Below are 19513 nucleotides of genomic sequence, written 5' to 3' on the forward strand. Positions count from 1 at the left end.
GTCATCATACAAACTTCGAAATGGCAGATACTGAGATAGCCGATCGCGGAACAGAAAAGCAACTACAGTCGTTTAGTAGTGAAAACGCATCAGGACCAGAGGAAATACCTACAAGATTCTACAAATGGTATGCGAAAGAACTTGCTACCCGTCTAGCAGCTCTTTATCGTAGATCTCTGGCGCAACGAGAGCTACCTACCGACTGGAAAAACTTGTTTTCAAAAACGGTCGACGGACAGATGCACGTTTTTACAGGCGTGTATCGTTGCTGTCAGTCTGTGTACAATAATGAAACATGTTTTATGCTCAAGAACAAAAGACTTTTTCGGACAACGAAAATATCCTCTATTACAAGTCAACGTGGATTCCGCAAACAGAGATCTTGCGAAACTCAGCTCGCTCCGTTCCTCCATCGGACCTACGGCGCTGTGGACAACGGCGTTCAGTTTGACGCTGTGTTTCTTGACTTCAGGAAGGCATTCTACATCTCCCGCTCTGCCATTTAATGAAAAAAATACGAACTTTCTGAATGTCGTAGCAGATTTGTGACTGTATTCAAGACTTCCTTGCAGATAGAACCCAGCGCGTCGGCCAAGGAAGTGTGATGAGAACGTTATTGTTTACAATGTAAGTAAATGGTCTAGTAGAAAGTATCGGAAGCTCTTTAACACTGTTCGCGGATGATGTGGTTGTCTACAAGAAACTAGCAACGCCGGAAGACAGTGTCGATTTCCAGAATGATCCGCAGAGGATTTATGTGGTGCACGCTGTGGCTGTTGAGCCTGAACGTAAATAAACGTAACACGTTACGCATACAGAGGTAAAAGACTCCACTACTGTACAGCTACGCCGGCCGGAGTGGCCGAGCGGTTCTAGGCGCTTCAGTCTGGAACCGCGCGACCTCTACAGTCGCGGGTTCGAATCCTGCCTCGGGCATGGATGTGTGTGATGTTCTTAGGTTAGTTAGATTTAAGTAGTTCTAAGTTCTAGGGGACTGATGACGTCAGATGTTAAGTCCCATAGTGCTCAGAGTCATTTGAACCCTTTTTGTACAACTACACTACTGATGACAAATTACTGGGAACAGTAAGTACCGTAAAATATATAGGAGTAGTCTAACTACCCAGACCAACGTTAAGTGGAACTGCCTCATAAGGCCAATTGTAGGACAAGTAGATGTCAGACTGAGACGTTTAGGACGAATCTTGAGAAAATGTGACTCATCAACGAAGTAAGTGGCCTGTAAAGGGCTTGTTCGGCCAATTCTTGGGTTTTGTTCATCAATCTGGGCTCCTTACCACATAGAGCTGATAGAAGAGATAGAGAAGACCCAATGAAGAGTGGCGCGTTTCGTCACGGAATCATTTTGTAAGCGCGAGAGCATTACAGAGGTGTTCAAACGGTGTAAATGGCTCTGAGCACTATGGGACTTAACACCTGAGGTCATCAGTCCCCTAGACTTAGAACTACTTAAACCTAACTAACCTAAGGACATTACACACATCCATTCCTGAGGCAGGATTCGAACCTGCGACCGTAGCAGCCGTGTGGTTCCGGACTGAAGCGCCTAGAACCGCTCGGCCACCGCGGCTGGCACAGACATGTTCAACAGACCCTAGTGGCAGATGTTACAAGAGAGGCGTAGCTCATCACGGATACATTCCCTATTGAAATTTCAAGAGAACAGTTTCCGGGAACAGTCGGACAATATAGTACTTCCTCCCACATACATCTGGCAAAATGATCACGATGAGAAAATTTGAGATATTAGAACTAATACATAGCCTTACCGATAATCATTCTTACCATGCGCCATTCGTGAGTGGAACAGGGAAGGAGGTCAGTTAATGGTACCAGAAACCGTTCACCACACTCCGTTACGCAGCATGGGGAGTATGATGAAGATGTAAATGGAGAGTGTGTTAAGTATTAGTCTCCGTGCAAGCGGAAAAAAAGTGTACGAAGGCTCTGAAATTTTGTTTGAAGTTTGCTGGAAGTCGCTAAGTGCTCTCATTATCAAACAATGTATTAATATTAACAGGTTAATTTCCACTCCATTTTAAGCAAAAGCTACTTTATCACGTTGTTGTTATTGTTGTGGTCTTCAGTCCTGAGACTGGTCTGATGTAGCTCTCCATGCTACTCTATCCTGTGCAAGCTTCTTCATCTCCCCGTACTTACCTCATTGTAAAAATATTAAATTCTTTAAATTGAAGTGAATGCTTGTTATTATTAGGACATTTTTAAAAGATATACATGGGAGTTTACATAATATTACTAGATATGCGTGAGGCTGCTTTTTTTTTACCTTATACAATAATACTCAGGCTCCGGCATCGCTGCACCGCGACCGGCCCAGCCAACATGATACACCAGACCAGACCAGAGCAGACACACACACACACTGGCAACAACTTACTGCTACTGCTACACAGTTCGTACAGTCAACACTGCTCTCTGGTCAGCGATTCTCTTATACATTGCATATCGCAGGCAGCGCATGAGCAATACATCGAAATTACATCTGCTCGGACCTCTTACATAAAATTACATCTGTATTACATCTGCTCGGACCTCTTACAACTGGACTCTCTCAGTTTCTAGACACAGAGAAACAAAATATTAAATTAAGTATGGAAATGAAAGAGAGCTTAGTCCATCCACCGTTCGCTGCTTTTCACAAAAAGTGTTACGCGGTTGTACATGACAAAAAATTATCAGTATTGTCCCAATGATTCTAATTTTTTGAAACAATACTCAAAAACCATATTGTAATCGGGAATATCTCTCCATTTTAACATTACAAAAAATCAGTGTTAAAGGGTGAAAACTCCGTTTGCAGAACTTTTGTTTTTCGTGTTAATTTGTCAGTTTTCAAGAGCTACAAGCAGATAAAGGCGTATTATGTAGACACAGACAGCAGATCATCTACTTTGGAACTTTTATTGTATACCATGAATGAAAGTTTTTTAAGTTTTTGATTTATTTTTGCATGGAGATGACAGACAAATCCTTAATCTTTTAAAGAAAATTAAGCTTTCTACTCATCTGTTTCGTCACTTCATAAAAATATTTCGAGACTAGAGTTGGTGCTATTCCGCAATACAACGAACGTCCGGCGGCAACAGCGAGAAACTACCGTATAGACTGGGTGGGGGCAGATCATCCTCACTGCACATACACGGGTACCTTACACCATGGCACAGGGTAACACTGACTTTATTTTCTCAGCATTGCTGTACCATTCCTTATGCCATGTATTTGTTGATCGTTTCTATCGGTACTGTTATTAAAATAGCACTGATCGCTTAACCCATTTTCTATAATAACGCAGTATTTCAAACTAATGTTGATTTTGCGAGTAAAAATTACTACCTTCTTTTAAAACAGGTTTATTAAAACCGAAAAATATTAGCCCTGCTGCTTTGGCTAATTGATATTATGGATTTTTACTCGGTTATTAGTAAAAAATTAAAAAAACGCCTGTTACAGCCGAGACCAAACATATACCAAAAAATACCTGTTACTAAGAATCAAAATACCGGTATCGGTTTTAACCCGTCCGTTTTTCCAATCCCTGGCAGCAACACCCCTTGTTGCAGCATAGCACAATGGTGTTTTTAGACAGACATTCCGCCCCATACACATTCTTCAACCTCCGATTGGATGTCTACCAATGTTTGTCCTTCGGTAGCCAAGAAAAGAATAACAGCACGTTGGACATGTTTGGACGCATTTGATTTTTTTTTTTTTTTGAGTCATCAGTCTCCTGACTGGTTTGACGCGGCCCACCGCGAATTCCTCTCCTGTGACAAACTCTTCATCTCAGGATAGTACTTGCAACCTACGTCCTCAATTATTTTCTGGATATATTCCAATCCTTGTCTTCCTCTACAGCTTTTGCTCTTTACAACTCCCTCTAGTACCATGGAAATCATTGCCTGATGTCTTAACAGATGTCCTATCACCCTGTCCCTTCTCCTTGCCGATGTTTTGCACATATTCCTTTCCGATTCTGCACAGGATCCCCTCATTCCTTACCCTATCAGTCCACCTAATTTTCAAAATTCGTCTGTAGTACCACATTTTCTCTTCTGTTCCGAATTTCCTACAGTCCATGTTTCACTACCGTACAATGCTGTGTTCCAAACATACATTATCAGAATTTTGTTCCTCAAATTAAGGCCTGCGTTTGATACTAGTAGACTTCTCTTGGCCAGGAATAACCTTTTTGCCAGTGATGATCTTCCTCTGATGTCCTTGCTTCGTCCGTCATTGATTATTTTGCTGTGTAGGGTATAGAATTTCTTAACTTAATCTACTTCGTGACTCTCAATCCCGATCTCAAGGTTCTCTCTGTTCTCATTTCTTCTACTTCTTAGTACTTTCGTCTTTTTTCGATTTACTCTCAGTGCATATTTTGTGCTCATTGGACTGATCATACAACTGAGGAGATCATGTAATTCTTCTTCGCTTTCACTGGGTATAGCAATGTCATAAGCGAATCTTATCAATGATATCATTTTACTTCCACTCTTGAACGTTTCTTTTATTTCTGTCACTGCTTCTTCGACGTACAGACTGAAAAGTAGGGGCGAAAGACCACATCCCCACCTTTTAATCCGAGAACTTTGTTCTTGGTTTTCCACTCTTATTGTTCCATTTTGGTTCTTGTATATACTATAAACTACCCATCTTTCCTTAGAGCTTACCCTCACTTTTATCAGAATTTGGAATATATTTCACCATTTTACATTGTCGAACGCTTTCTCCCGGTCGACAGATCCTATGAACGTGTCTTGATTTTTCTTTAGTCTTGCATTCATTATCAGCCGCAACGTCAGAATTGCCTCTCCTTTGCCTATACCTTTCATGATGTCAAATTGATCGTCATCTAATACATCCTCAATTCTCTTTCCCATTATTCTGTACATTATTCTTGTTAGCAACTTGGATGCATGAGGTGTTAGTCTGATTGTGCGATAATTCTCGCACTTATCGGCTCTTGCAATCTTCGGAAAGTCAGATGGAACATCATCAGACTTAAGCCTACTACACACCAACGTGATTAATCGTTTTGTTGCCACTTCCCCCAAAGATTTTAGAAATTATAATGGAATGTTATCTATTCCTTCTGCTTTATTTGGTTTCAGGTCTTACAGAGCTCTTTTAAATTCTGTTCTAATACTGGATCACCTATCTCTTCTATATCGACTCCTGTTTATTCTTCTGGGACGTCATCAGACAAATCGTTCCCCTCACAGACGCCTTCAATGTATTTTTCCACCTATCCGTTCTCTACTCTGCGTTTAACAGTGGGATTCCCGTTCCAATCTCAATGTCAACGCCCTTGCGTTTAGTTTCAGTGAAGGTTGCTTTGACTTGCCTCTATGCTGAGTTAGTCCTTACGGCAGTCATCTCGTTTCCGATTTCTTCACATTTTTCCTGGATGCATTTAGTCTTAGCTTCTGTGCGCATCCGATTATGTCATTCCTAAGTGACTTGTATTCCTGTATTTCTGAATTTCCTTGAACGTTGTTACACTGCCTTCTTTCAATGATCAACTGAAGTATTTCTTCTGTTACCCGTGGTTTCTTCTCAGTTACCTTCTTTGTACTGACGGTTTTTTTTCCAACTTCTGTGATTGTGCTTTGTAGAGATGTCCGTTCATCTTCAACTGAACTGTCTACTGAGGTATTGATTATCGCAGCATCTCAGAGAACATCAAACGTGCGTCTTCATTCCTTAGTACTTCCGTATCCTCTTTCTTTGCGCATTGATTCTACCTGACTAGTATCTTAAGCTTCAGCCTACTGTTCATGACTACTAAATTGTGATCTGAATCTATATGTGCTCCTGGGTACACGTTAAAATCCAATGTCTGATTTCGGAATCTCTGCTTGACGGGGATGAAATCTATGTGAAATCTTCCAGTATCTCACGGCCTTTTCCAAATATACCTCCTCCTCTTGTGATTTTTGAACAGAGTATTCGCTATTAATAGCTGAAATTTATTACAGAACTCAATTAATCTTTCTCCCCTCTCATTTCTAGTACCAAGCCGATTTTCTCTACTCTTCCCCTACAACCGCATTCCAATTCGCTATGTCTATTAGAATTCCATCTCACTTTACGTATTGAATTACCTATTCAATACCCTCATATATTTTCTCTGTCCATTCATCGTCGGCTTGCGACGTCGGCATGTATACCTGGACTATCGTTGTCGCTGTTGGTTCGCTGCCGGTTCTGATGAGAGCTACCCTATCACTGAACTGTTCACAGTAACTCAATCTCTGCCCTACCTTCCTTTTCAGAACGAATCCTACTCCCATTATACCATTTTCTGCTGCTGTTGATATTACCCTGATCTGATCTGACCAAAAATCATTGTCTTCTTTCCATTTGACTTTACTGACCCTCCATTACATCTATATTGAACTTCAGCATTTCCCTTTTCCAGATTTTCTAGCTCCCACGTTCAAACTTCTGTCATTCCACGTTCCGGCTAGTAGACCGCTACCCTGTCGTTGTTTATTCAATCTTTTTCTCATGGTCACCTCCTCCTTGGCAGTCATCCCCCCCCCCACCTCCTCCCCGGAGTTCCGAATGGGACGGGGAAATTCGAGTCTTTTGCCAATGGACAGATCATCATGACAATTTTCAGTTATAGGCCACATGTCCTATGGATAACATTATATGCCTTTAATGCAGTGACTTACATTACCTTACCTTCTGCATCCTCATGCCGTTGATCATTGCTGACTCTTCTACCTTTAAGGGGCAGTTTCCCACCCCAAGGACAAGGGAGTGCCCTAAACCACTGTCCAATCCTCCGCCTTTTTTGATAAGGTCATTGGCTGCATGAGGGGTGACTTCCTATGCCGGAGGTCTTTGGCTGTCACTGCTGATGATTTTGAATGAAATTTGAAGCGGTTGTAGTGTTCGAACCCAGCAGCGAGGACGTTTTGATTACTAATTAAAGACGCTACCCATAGACCCCTAGACCACATTACAATAATTAACGTTTCAGAATTTACCATATGCGCATTAGACAGATACGACTGACATAGCAATCCGTTGCCTACAACTCGATGCTTGTACACCCACATGGGAGTTGTGCTATGTTGCATATACGCTGCAACGACGCCCTCAAACTGAAAGTTTTCGAACGCCCCTTACAAAATTAGTAAATAATTTTTGGATGTCAGTATCAAAGCACCCCTTGAAAATTCTTGTACAGGGGTAGTCACATAATTCTAATTTTCACCTCGAGAAATTAAAGTGAAGCAGTTAATTTTTCGTTTGTTTGTAGGTACATGTATCTAGGCCTGGTAAACACTGAAATCCCCGCGCCACAGTACCGTAGCACGCCAAGGAAAACAGCGCGAAATATTTGGTAAACTTGTAACCTCCCCCCTCACTTATCGACCTTAATGACAGTGAAAAATGAAACTGCGTGTACCTAATGGGAGTTTTGGAAAAGCAATCGTCACCGAAGTTAACCTGTCGGTAAAGAGGGAGGAAAGGGTTACATCTAAATGAAAGGAAATGTGCTAATGAAACTGGTGGAAATTAATTTTGAAAAGGGGTAAAGTTAATAAAGAAAGTAAATGTGCAGCCGTTACATTAACAATTAACTAGCGGTAATTAGGTATTTGAGATTTGGGGAAATCACGGTCGCCAGTCCTAAGGACAATTACTATAGTAACTGAAAAAGAAAGGTAATTACACATATAATTAGCACTAGAAGCGTGGCAACTGAAGGTTGACACGTGTAGTGTGAAAACTGAAAGTTTGTCAGAAGTAATAAATTTCGCTACACTCTGACTTAATTTAGCAAAAGAATTACTAAAACCGGAAAATCGAAAGTTAATTTAGTGACTGAAGTTAATAGTGAGCTTTCTTTCTGAAGCACATCGAAATTCAGTAAAATACGGTTAGTCTTGGACTACCTCGACAATCATTTCAAAAGCTACTTGAATCTACGCAATTTAGAAAGAAGAGATTTAACTTTGAACTTGAATTAAATGATTCTGAACAATTAACAATAGTAAAATTTAGTACGTACCAAGCTGAGCTGCAGTCACAGGTAAGCTAAAATATGCTAACAAAACTCGCACTCTAAATTTGTGCTCGTGTAACCTAAATATTGTAGCCAGCTACTGAACTTTGAAATTAAAGCAGTGAAATCTAATCATATTATTTTAATGCTGGCGTTTGAATTTCAACGACACTCGGGTTCATTTCGGAAAAGGAAGGGACCCTGCTTGGCAATGCAATTGGGACAATGAGCAACAAAGGTTCATTCTAAGTTGCTGTAATTTTGCGAGGCAAATGGAACAATTTGAAAAGCTGAGGTCTGCCATACAGTTCTGAAACTTTACGTGCTTTTAGTCTTCCTTGTCGGTTGATTGAAGGTTTGAAGCCGTCGATCGAGGAGGTGGCGACAGTCACTCATTGTCGGCCGTCGCTGTTGCAGAAGTTGGATGTTGGCGCGCCTTCTTCTCGACACGGTCACCAGGCGAAACGGGCTCTTGATGTGCGCCAGCTAATGCTTCCCGTCCGCGACACCATGTCAGAAACTATCATCGCGAGTCGAGCGCAATTACATGCTGCCAAACCCCGAAAGCGCGGCAACTCGCGGGAGCGTCACACAACACCTGCCCCACTCGCTACTCCCGCCAGACTCCGACTGCCCGCGCTCCACGCGGCAGAGTTAACACTACCAAAGATCCTACACACTTTGATTCTTCACACGACCCATCGATGTAATCGTTCGATAGCAGTTTTCCCTAGGCAAGACCCAGCGTAAAAATACAAATACTATTTACGAAACAAACCAATTATACATCGACATAAATGCATAAATATACAAATAGTAAAACAATTACAATATACAAAGAGACAGAAATGTCATATCTTGAGGTAACAAAACAAGGAAAAAAATAATAGTACAATAGATGGAAATTGGAGGATATGCATTTCCGGCGTTACACGTGCCCCACATTGTATGAGGATGTTCGTGTAACGTAAACAGACTCAGAAAATGTCCCAAAAAAGAAACAGCGGAAATGCATATGCTCAAAACATCAACAAAATTTAGCATTCGTCTAATTAAGCATAAATAAATTTTTTAGACCGTAATAATTGAGTGGAGACACTCCTAATCTTATTCCACTCTGTCATCTTGCACAAAATAAAACAGGTTGACAACATATTAAAATTCATAGAAAACATAGAAAATGGTTTAGCTATTCTAAAATTATTAAAATTCGTAACACTATGAGAAATGGAATACTATTTGCAAAATTAATTAGATTGCATGGTCATAAAAACAGGTAGATCAAAATACGCAAATAAATAATTAAATAGACTACACATTTTATATAACCTTTTCATAATTAATATTCTCGTCACGAGAATCTACTTAACGCTAAACAAGAAAATAATACACATCAGATCGAAAAAAACATAAATATTGACAGTAGAATTCTTTCAGCTGTCCAGGAAGAAAAACAATTCCGCCTTCCGTACTCGCAAGTACAAAGAATGCCGACAGCGGCCCAAGAGCCAACAGCGGCACAAGAGCCGACAGCGGCTCGCCTCGCCAGTATTGTTGCGCCCGCGTGTGCGGCACGCTTGATCTCACTCGCCCTTGTGACGGCGTTTCCAGAACGTCCGTTTCATTGAATTCTTTCGGTAAAACTCACTCCCGAGTAATCTCAAGGAGTCCATAAACACTATCACAACGGATAACTCAACACTGTCCATCTAAGTACATCAGCAATGACTAATAAAAACACACATTCATGAAATATTACAGCAAGTTACAATATCATATTTACATTCCTTAATCTACTGTGACTCAGCTGAAAACTTAAACTAGCAGCTTGGATTTTTCAGTTGGTTAAACGTCTAATCAAAATTAATTACTTGTTAATTACAAGTTCTTTAATGATCTCTAGGTCAGGCAAAAGCATCGCAACATGGCACATCCTTAAATCTTCTAACTCGCTCGATTTCTCATGAGCTTTTACAAGTACTAAGTCTCCGATTGCAAACTTAGCAAAACGCGCTTTAGCGTCATGACGACGTATGCGGGCATCAGCTTTTAGCTTCATTACTTCTCGCAAACGATCTTTTTTCACACCAATACTAATGTCAATCCGTGGAGGGAATTTGATTACCTCTTCCACTAAACTTTTACTTCTGTCATCCAACAGGATTTCCTCTGGAGAAAATCCCGTCGATTCATGTCTCAAGGTGTTCACAATTCTCTCAAATACTACTACACATTTGCCCCATGCCCTATGGTTGTGATGGCAATAGGTACGGGAAAGTCAGCCTCGTCTTTGTTCGTGTGTTACGTTTGACACACCTTCTACAATACTTTCCAATTCACTTTCTACATTATTGTCAATGCCGAGATTCTTCACATTACAGTAGTTCAGATTCATACCTACGTCAATACCATCCGGCCAGTTAACAATGTGTATAGGCTGGTATTGCCTATGCACACCGTCTCCTGCCTCGTCAAAACTAACTACTATTGTTTTATCTTGGGACGTACATGTCAACGTTTTGCTTTCGCAGTTAATCACTGCACGGTACTTTAATAGCCAATCTAACCCGATAATTACTTCCGTAGTTAAGTCTGGCACGACGACAAACTCTTGTTCAAATCGTGCCCCACATATCTCGAAGTTGACAAAAATCTGTTTTGTGACCGGTTTACTGGCCTTCCCAGTAGCACCGATAATTTTCACTCCTGTTACTGGCATAACTACGATGCCAGGTCTGTCTTTCAGTAACTCAAATATTTTCCCAGATACAGCACTCAATTCTGCACCGGTGTCAATCAACACGTTTAGTTGTAGGTCGTGCATATTAACAGACACCACTATCTGTCTACACTTGTCCTCGACTGTTTCTTTATTTTCCCACAGTAAATCCTCGTCTATATCCAGGTCATTCCAGATAAAACCATCCGGCTTTGATCCTAAATCCGGTTTATCTGGCGGCTTTTTCAGCCTCTGTTCACTTACAGTTTTAATTTCAACACGTCTGTCCTGAGGCTTAGTCTGTAGCTTCGCCTCCAATATCGAAACCTTTTCCTGTAACTCGTCAACTAGTGAGTGCTGCTTTGCTATCACTTCACTAATTGTCACCTTTGTTGATTCCTCTTTGGTCAGATTGATCTCATCTGCCAATCTACCTGGAAGAATGTGCCCAGTAGCATCTGAAATTACTTCCTCTGGATCTGCGCAACCCACACTGCTACCGTCTGACCGTATAACGTCAGCTCTAACCTCATACACGCTGTAATCTACGTGCTTCTCTACCAATCGTGTCCGGCTACCACTAAAATTTTCATAATCTTTCTCCTTAATACTCTCGCAATGTTTAAACTGGATGTTCGCGTCGGATGGGTCGGCTACTTCTACCACTACAACTTTCGGTAAAGTCTGCCGGTTAGGGCCAGAACTTTCCGTTACTACTTCAACATTCAACTCCTGCGGGACGAAACACGACGCATCTTGCTCGTGCTCCCCCTTAACATCAACTATTTCTGGTAAAGTCTGCCGGTTAGGGCCAGAACTTTCCATCACTTCACAAATACTATCTTCCTGCGGGACGAAACGCGGCAAATCCTGCCCGCGCTCCCCATAAACACTTCTCCCGTACAGGCCCCTATAATCTCTTAGTTCGTCGTATAAGCGACCGAAGTGCCTTAACCAGACCTCATCCCTCTCTGCATCCCCTCGCTCGATGACGGATGTTTTATCCGACATCTGATCTTCTTTCAACACTTGCGAATCATTCTTAAACTCAATCTCCAGTTCCACTGTGGGTATTACAGCTGCCACTTTATAGTCGATTTCCGGAACACTACTTAAATTGTTCTCACTGACAGTGAATGTATTTTCTACTGCCGTGTCTACAGCTGATCTACTACTTGTGGGCGCACTCCTTTCTCCTAATACTGGCACACTCTCCCGCCGTTGATTATTCCATACGGAATTTTCATAACGACGACACCTCGGTTTTCTGCTGTTATTGGGCCGCCAAAACTTCTCCACGCCCGGTCGGCCCCTCACCGGCGCGGCTAATGGTTTCCCTGTCTCGTCCCAGCAGATACGCTCCCCGGATACTGCTGAGGCGGCTGGTCACACCCTCTGGCGTTATTACTATTCTGCGCAGCCCGTATCACGCTAGTATGATATTGGTTTCCGTCATTCCGGTTATTATTTGCATTGTACCGATTGTTATTACGGTCCGAACCATTATTGTTATTGCTGCCATGGTTGCGGTATACATTATTCCCATGGTTATCGTTGTTGTGGTTGCTGTGGTACCCGTCGTTGTTACCACGGCCTCTACCACTGTCGCGATTATTGCGCCAATTGTCCTCGTCCTCCACTCTTTCCAGGAAATCATTTATTGTCCTGTAATTGCTTCCTACGTAGCGTTTTGTATCATCTGGAAGCTTTTTGTAGAGTTCCCAGACTATTTCGGATTCCGTGCGGCGATCACGCAAATATTCCAACTTGCGGATCCAGCCCTCACAAAACTCCCTCATCGAGCCGCGCGAATTCGCATCGAAAGGCCTCGATACGACAAATTCGCGCCAGACACTTTGCTGTTTTTGCTCTGACCAGTATTCAGCCAGAAACAAATTTTTAAACTCGTCAAAAGTCATGTTCGTAATGTTGAGGTTTAAACCCCAACGTTTGGCATCACCAGCCAACACATCAATAACCGCATTAATTTTTCTCTCATTAGTCCATGATATGGGTAAAACTCTTTCACAAATTTTAATGAAATCCGTCGCGTGTATACCGCCTTTTTTCAAGGGGTCGAACCGCTCCTCTTTCGTCAACCATTCCGAACTATGTGCACAGACTGGCACATAGCTCTGTTTTTCGTCAAGTTTCTTTTCTAATTCCGACACTCTCGTAATTACTTGGCAAGTGGTTGTCGCAAGCGTTTCCACTTCCCTCTTTTTCTCTTCGCAGGTATTAGCCTGCTCCCTCACTTTAGTGTCTACTTCGGACACTAAAGCCTTTAAAGTTTCCACCTTCTGTTGATCCTCTTTTTTCACTAATTGAATTTGTTCCGTCACCTTATTCTCGATGATCGGAGCAACTGCTTCTCCTACACTTTTCTCGATTCTGCTAATTTCGGAATCAAAACGAGTATTTATGCTCGCAATTTCCGCCTGAACGCCTATCATTTCCTGTTTAAGATTACCGATTTCGGTATTAATTACAACAATATCTTCTTTGATTTTATCAACTTTTGTATTAACAACTCCAACATTGTTGTTAACAACATTAATAGCTTTGTTCTGATTGTCTAGCTTTCGTTTAATCTTTTCAGACTGAGCTTCTTGCTTGGCAGATAGAGCTATAATTGCTGCCGATTGACTCTTGATTTCATTAATCAAAACATTCAATAAATCAGTTAAATTCCCGGAGACTACCGGTTTTACTTCCGTAGCTGGTTCCTCTATACATGTTCCCCCGTATTCATCATCAAGGGGTACAGATTTGATTTTCGCTTCCGATTCCGAAACATCTTCTAAAGTTTGGAATTCCATTTCTGCTCTTTGTTGCGTTTCGGCGGTCGCGTCTTTCATGCTAGCCGCCTGCCCCTGAACAATGGGAACCGCCGTGCGCGTTTCCCACTGTTCGACCGATTGTTCCGTATCCAAGTCTACCAAATTTTGGTAATTGTTGCCTTCACTCATTTTAATAATTTTCAATATAACTGACAAATCTCAAATGTAATTAGGATTACTCCCACTACTTATTCTCGCTGACGTAACGGCCTGTACGTAACCAGTACTTTGATACGAGATTTGCACAATACCAAATTCGTGTCCAGAACAACCTCAAATCTGAAGATTGTCCTGTCACCAGGTCGCCACGTGTAACCTCCCCCTCACTTATCGCCCTTAATGACAGTGAAAAATGAAACCGCGTGTACCTAATGGGAGTTTTGGAAAAGCAATCGTCACCGAAGTTAACCTGTCGGTAAAGAGGGAGGAAAGGGTTACATCTAAATGAAAGGAAATGTGCTAATGAAACTGGTGGAAATTAATTTTGAAAAGGGGTAAAGTTAATAAAGAAAGTAAATGTGCAGCCGTTACATTAACAATTAACTAGCTGTAATTAGGTATTTGAGATTTGGGGAAATCACGGTCGCCAGTCCTAAGGACAATTACTATAGTAACTGAAAAAGAAAGGTAATTACACATATAATTAGCACTAGAAGCGTGGCAACTGAAGGTTGACACGTGTAGTGTGAAAACTGAAAGTTTGTCAGAAGTAATAAATTTCGCTACACTCTGACTTAATTTAGCAAAAGAATTACTAAAACCGGAAAATCGAAAGTTAATTTAGTGACTGAAGTTAATAGTGAGCTTTCTTTCTGAAGCACATCGAAATTCAGTAAAATACGGTTAGTCTTGGACTACCTCAACAATCATTTCAAAAGCTACTTGAATCTACGCAATTTAGAAAGAAGAGATTTAACTTTGAACTTGAATTAAATGATTCTGAACAATTAACAATAGTAAAATTTAGTACGTACCAAGCTGAGCTGCAGTCACAGGTAAGCTAAAATATGCTAACAAAACTCGCACTCTAAATTTGTGCTCGTGTAACCTAAATATTGTAGCCAGCTACTGAACTTTGAAATTAAAGCAGTGAAATCTAATCATATTATTTTAATGCTGGCGTTTGAATTTCAACGACACTCGGGTTCATTTTGGAAAAGGAAGGGACCCTGCTTGGCAATGCAATTGGGACAATGAGCAACAAAGGTTCATGCTAAGTTGCTGTAATTTTGCGAGGCAAATGGAACAATTTGAAAAGCTGAGGTCTGCCATACAGTTCTGAAACTTTACGTGCGTTTAGTCTTCCTTGTCGGTTGATTGAAGGTTTGAAGCCGTCGATCGAGGAGGTGGCGACAGTCACTCATTGTCGGCCGTCGCTGTTGCAGAAGTTGGATGTTGGCGCGCCTTCTTCTCGACACGGTCACCAGGTGAAACGGGCTCTTGATGTGCGCCAGCTAATGCTTCCCGTCCGCGACACCATGTCAGAAACTATCATCGCGAGTCGAGCGCAATTACATGCTGCCAAACCCCGAAAGCGCGGCAACTCGCGGGAGCGTCACACAACACCTGCCCCACTCGCTACTCCCGCCAGACTCCGACTGCCCGCGCTCCACGCGGCAGAGTTAACACTACCAAAGATCCTACACACTTTGATTCTTCACACGACCCATCGATGTAATCGTTCGATAGCAGTTTTCCCTAGGCAAGACCCAGCGTAAAAATACAAATACTATTTACGAAACAAACCAATTATACATCGACATAAATGCATAAATATACAAATAGTAAAACAATTACAATATACAAAGAGACAGAAATGTCATATCTTGAGGTAACAAAACAAGGAAAAAAATAATAGTACAATAGATGGAAATTGGAGGATATGCATTTCCGGCGTTACAAACTGATATAGCGCAGCAATTCCGTCTCTGCATTAGAAGTAGAACAGCGCTGCAGCAATGCAGGCCGATCTTGTGAAATGTTACTCTAGCAACAACGTCCCATCACATTACACAGTGGTTAGGTAGCGCTGAGGTTGCAGTGTCGTCACACAAGTCTAAATGACAAAGAGCGAAATGGCAGACCTATCTCTCTGTGAGGGAAAGCGAATCGCAAAGGAAATGGAGGTCCTGGTGCTCGACGACCATCGTATCACAAACAAGGCCATCGTGGAAAGTCAGCCACAGGTTACGACGTTCGCAGCCATCTGAATTGTGCGCTATTGCTCACAACCATTGAGAGCGCCCGAGCACATTACTCAAGCAATCCCTGACGGAACATGTCATGCATTCCCACCAGCCTCCCGTTGCCGTATGTACTTCCAGGTGATTCCACGGTCCAGTATGCTGGGCACTTTCGAAGAGCTCAGAAAGTTCTGCGTTGGCTGCATGAAATGTTGTAGCATTCTCTGGGTAAACAGTGAGCGGTAGGTATGTCGATGAGCTGCTGTGGTTGGCAAATGTGTATCAGCCAAAGGTGCAGAAGTTTTCCTTCCAGCTTGCCTGCCTCCACCCTGCCGCAACCATTAATGCAGCTCATTCTGCCGAAACGGAGACACAAGATTGTATATGTACTGAAGCCCAATGGCTGAAGCTTCACGGAACTCGTACAGCATACAACACCTGACAACAGGTTGCGCTGTTAGTCCAGCGTGGCTAGCCAGGTATATGGTTGCGTAGGTAGTTTCACTACAGCTCATTTAGCATAACGGTGGGTGAAATCCAAATTTAAAGGAGACGGAGGGGAAATTAAGATCGTGGGAATATTTACTAGTCACGAAAAAGAGCCCAAGTCTAGCGCAAGAAAAGTTTTCGTATGTTAATGAGGCAGCTGGAAATAAATCGGTAGGTGTCTCGCAATGCAAATTGTACAAAAAGTTATTAAACACTCATTCAGGAACCTCGAGTATGTCACGACGTGTTTGTGAATTTGACCAGCAGTTTCCTCAGTCCACAAATATTTCGAACGATGAAGAAAACTTAGTGGCTTTACAAGTGCGTGGAAATGCGTGCTAAGGGCTTGAGACCATTTAGCAGTAATTCACGGAAAAGATATGGCTCAGTGGATATTAAAAACCACATTCTGATGGTACGTAACGTAGTGCGAAGAAAACTTAATATGAAGAAGAAGCTTCTTCTTTCTGTCATGTGCATTTTACATTAACATAACATGAAAAGTGAACTTCGTGTTTCCTACAGTGCGTTTTGAAAATTTAGAATGAACTGTTTTCGCCACTGAGAATGTATTCAGTGAACCCGGAATACAGATCCTGGAAAAAGTAATTAAAATTGGTATACCTGGAGTCATATTTGGCTGAAACCCACTATAGTTACAGAAACTGGACTTTCAAAACCTTACTTTAGTTGCCACTTTTCACGTACAACTCTCTCGCGGATTGTAAAATTGTTGCTCTTTGGTTTATTTATTCTCTTTGTAACAACACATTTACGAAAAGAGTTACGTGAAATACTTTTAGCAATGCTGTGCTTTGCTTTTCTTTATCATCATTACCTTTTAGCGGAATAAAATGTATATATGGAAGTCTTATTGTTCTGTATCTGGCCTACAATTTAAGGAACGATTTTTCGTAACTGCAACTCATGCTAAGAATCAATATATCTTCCCTACTTCATAGTGATTAAAAGTTGAAATTACTTTGTTATGAACACTGATGTTACAGTTCGTGTGATCGTTCAAAAACACAAGTTCGCAGTGGATTTTATTTCTCGTTAAAATGCTATTTCATACCATGACTAGCCCAAGACCATGAGACTCTCATTAAAAAATACGTTGTCACTATAAAGTTTGCCAGATCAGAACGGAGCACAGCAAGATTCCTATCAGATTCTGAAGGTACATTAAATTATTTGCACTGTAAATTATATCCTATCAGCAGCCCGCGTCAATCTGCAACACATCATAAAATCTGCTGATCTTCACTGCCAGTCTGGGAGCTAAAAGAAATAATATTATTTTACTATTATTTTACCGCTTCCTTGCGGTATGCTCGACTATATTGTAAGTCGTTTAAATACGCCGCGGCAGCGGCTCTTCGTTCTCCACGCAGCTCAGCACCACAGATAATATTTATATAACTGAAAAATGTCTCAACAGGATGGGATAATATGCAAGCAAGCTTAACAATAAATAATACAAGTTTTCATTTAAACAACTCTATTAAAACCTTTAAATATCTCAGTGATTACAGACCTTTGTGAATTCACACGTAATGGCGTACATTGCTTAGTCTCGACAAAAGAATGCTACATTGGCGTTCTCTACGACAACAACAGGAGATCTTACTCGCACAACTTCCAAATTAAGACGACAAAGACATTCATATTCAACACGTATTATATACTAGTTCCTTTCTTAATCTCTGTTTAACATTTATCTTCTGTGTCGGTTTTATTACTCGCCGACGCAGACGTTTTCAGAAATAAATAATAATAAAAAAAAACATAATTTTATACAATGACACAATATGATACATCTAATTCTCTAATTACTACATAATATATTGTTTTTGTTTCTCTAGACGTTACACACTGCAGTATGATGGATGTTTTCAGGTTCTTAGCTGCAAAGGATCACTACTTTCAGAGATAATTCTGATAACACAGAAAACATATAAATTGAGAACAGCCAGAACTGGTTGAAAGAGGGTGAAATTACAGAGAAAATCATTGATATCGAAGTTAATAAGATCGAAATACGCTGAAAAGGGAAAAAAGAGACAAATAAAATACGCCATTTATGGGCCTACAATGACCAAAAATGCTTATATACTTCATTGAGCTTCTCCTTGCGATATTCGGTTGAAAAATACTTTTCATCAACGTCCGAAGTCTGCTCATAACACTACAATGAAAGCGTAGAGGATAAACTTCAACGTGGCATAGTACAGCGGGAAGACGGGCAGACAGGCAAGACTCCTTTTGCCTGCTTGGGTTGAGCATAACTTTGCTTAGACGGCAATAAAGCAGCCTGCCGCTTATGCTGGTAACGAGAGACAGCTTGCCTGCCTGGCTAACAGCTAAGCGTAGGCAGATTAAAAGCGGAACGTGTTCGCCTCTGGTATCAGCTGGTTTTCTATACCCTGAACGTGCTCCTCGTAAATCTCCTCTCACCTTTCGGTTGGCATATTTGCTCCTGTCGAAATAGTCTTCACAATCTTCTGTGCCAGCCGTGTCATCCAGTAAATCCGATTGACTTATCGAGCGTGATCATCTCTTCCAAGGTTTCCTGCAGGCGCTCCTGACAGAGTCCGACTTCGTCTGGTGACGAAGAAACACCGAACGCGTTTACCTGGCTCGAGGAACACGTGGCGTTCGAGCGTATAGCGGTCCGCTTGCGTCGCAGTTTGGGCAGAGTAGTACCTGCGTCCCTCATGGTGTGCTTTTGCCCACTGCTTCGAGGGTGCGTCTGTCCTACTCATTCCCGACGTCGTTGTGGCTAAGAGATGGGCCTGCTGTGCAGTATCCACCGTTAGGAACTCTTTGGAATATTAGCTGTTTGCTGCGGTCAACCAATACCTTTGCAGTCCCCTTTGTATTGTATGAATATAGCGCCTAATGCACAATACGGCTCTGCAAGCAACACTCATATATCTAGTTACACCATCTGCAAGAAGAATCAATCAGTAATGTCCATGAAAGTGCCCCGTATAGAAGGTGGGCAGGCTGTCAGCGGTACAATTCTTCGCTCATCAGCCAAGCGAATTTAAAAAAAAAGAAAATCAGAAATAGAAACAAAATTTGAGGCTGCTTTCTATTTTAAATCAAAGTTCAGTTACAAAGGAAAACATATAATTTTCAAAAGCACGTCGCAGGAAGGTGAAATCCTGCTTATAAAAACATTAAAGCACTGCACTTTCACTTAAAACCTGAA

The sequence above is a fragment of the Schistocerca piceifrons genome, chromosome 6, assembly GCF_021461385.2.
Source record: "Schistocerca piceifrons isolate TAMUIC-IGC-003096 chromosome 6, iqSchPice1.1, whole genome shotgun sequence".
In the NCBI taxonomy this organism is placed as follows: Eukaryota; Metazoa; Arthropoda; class Insecta; order Orthoptera; family Acrididae; genus Schistocerca; species Schistocerca piceifrons.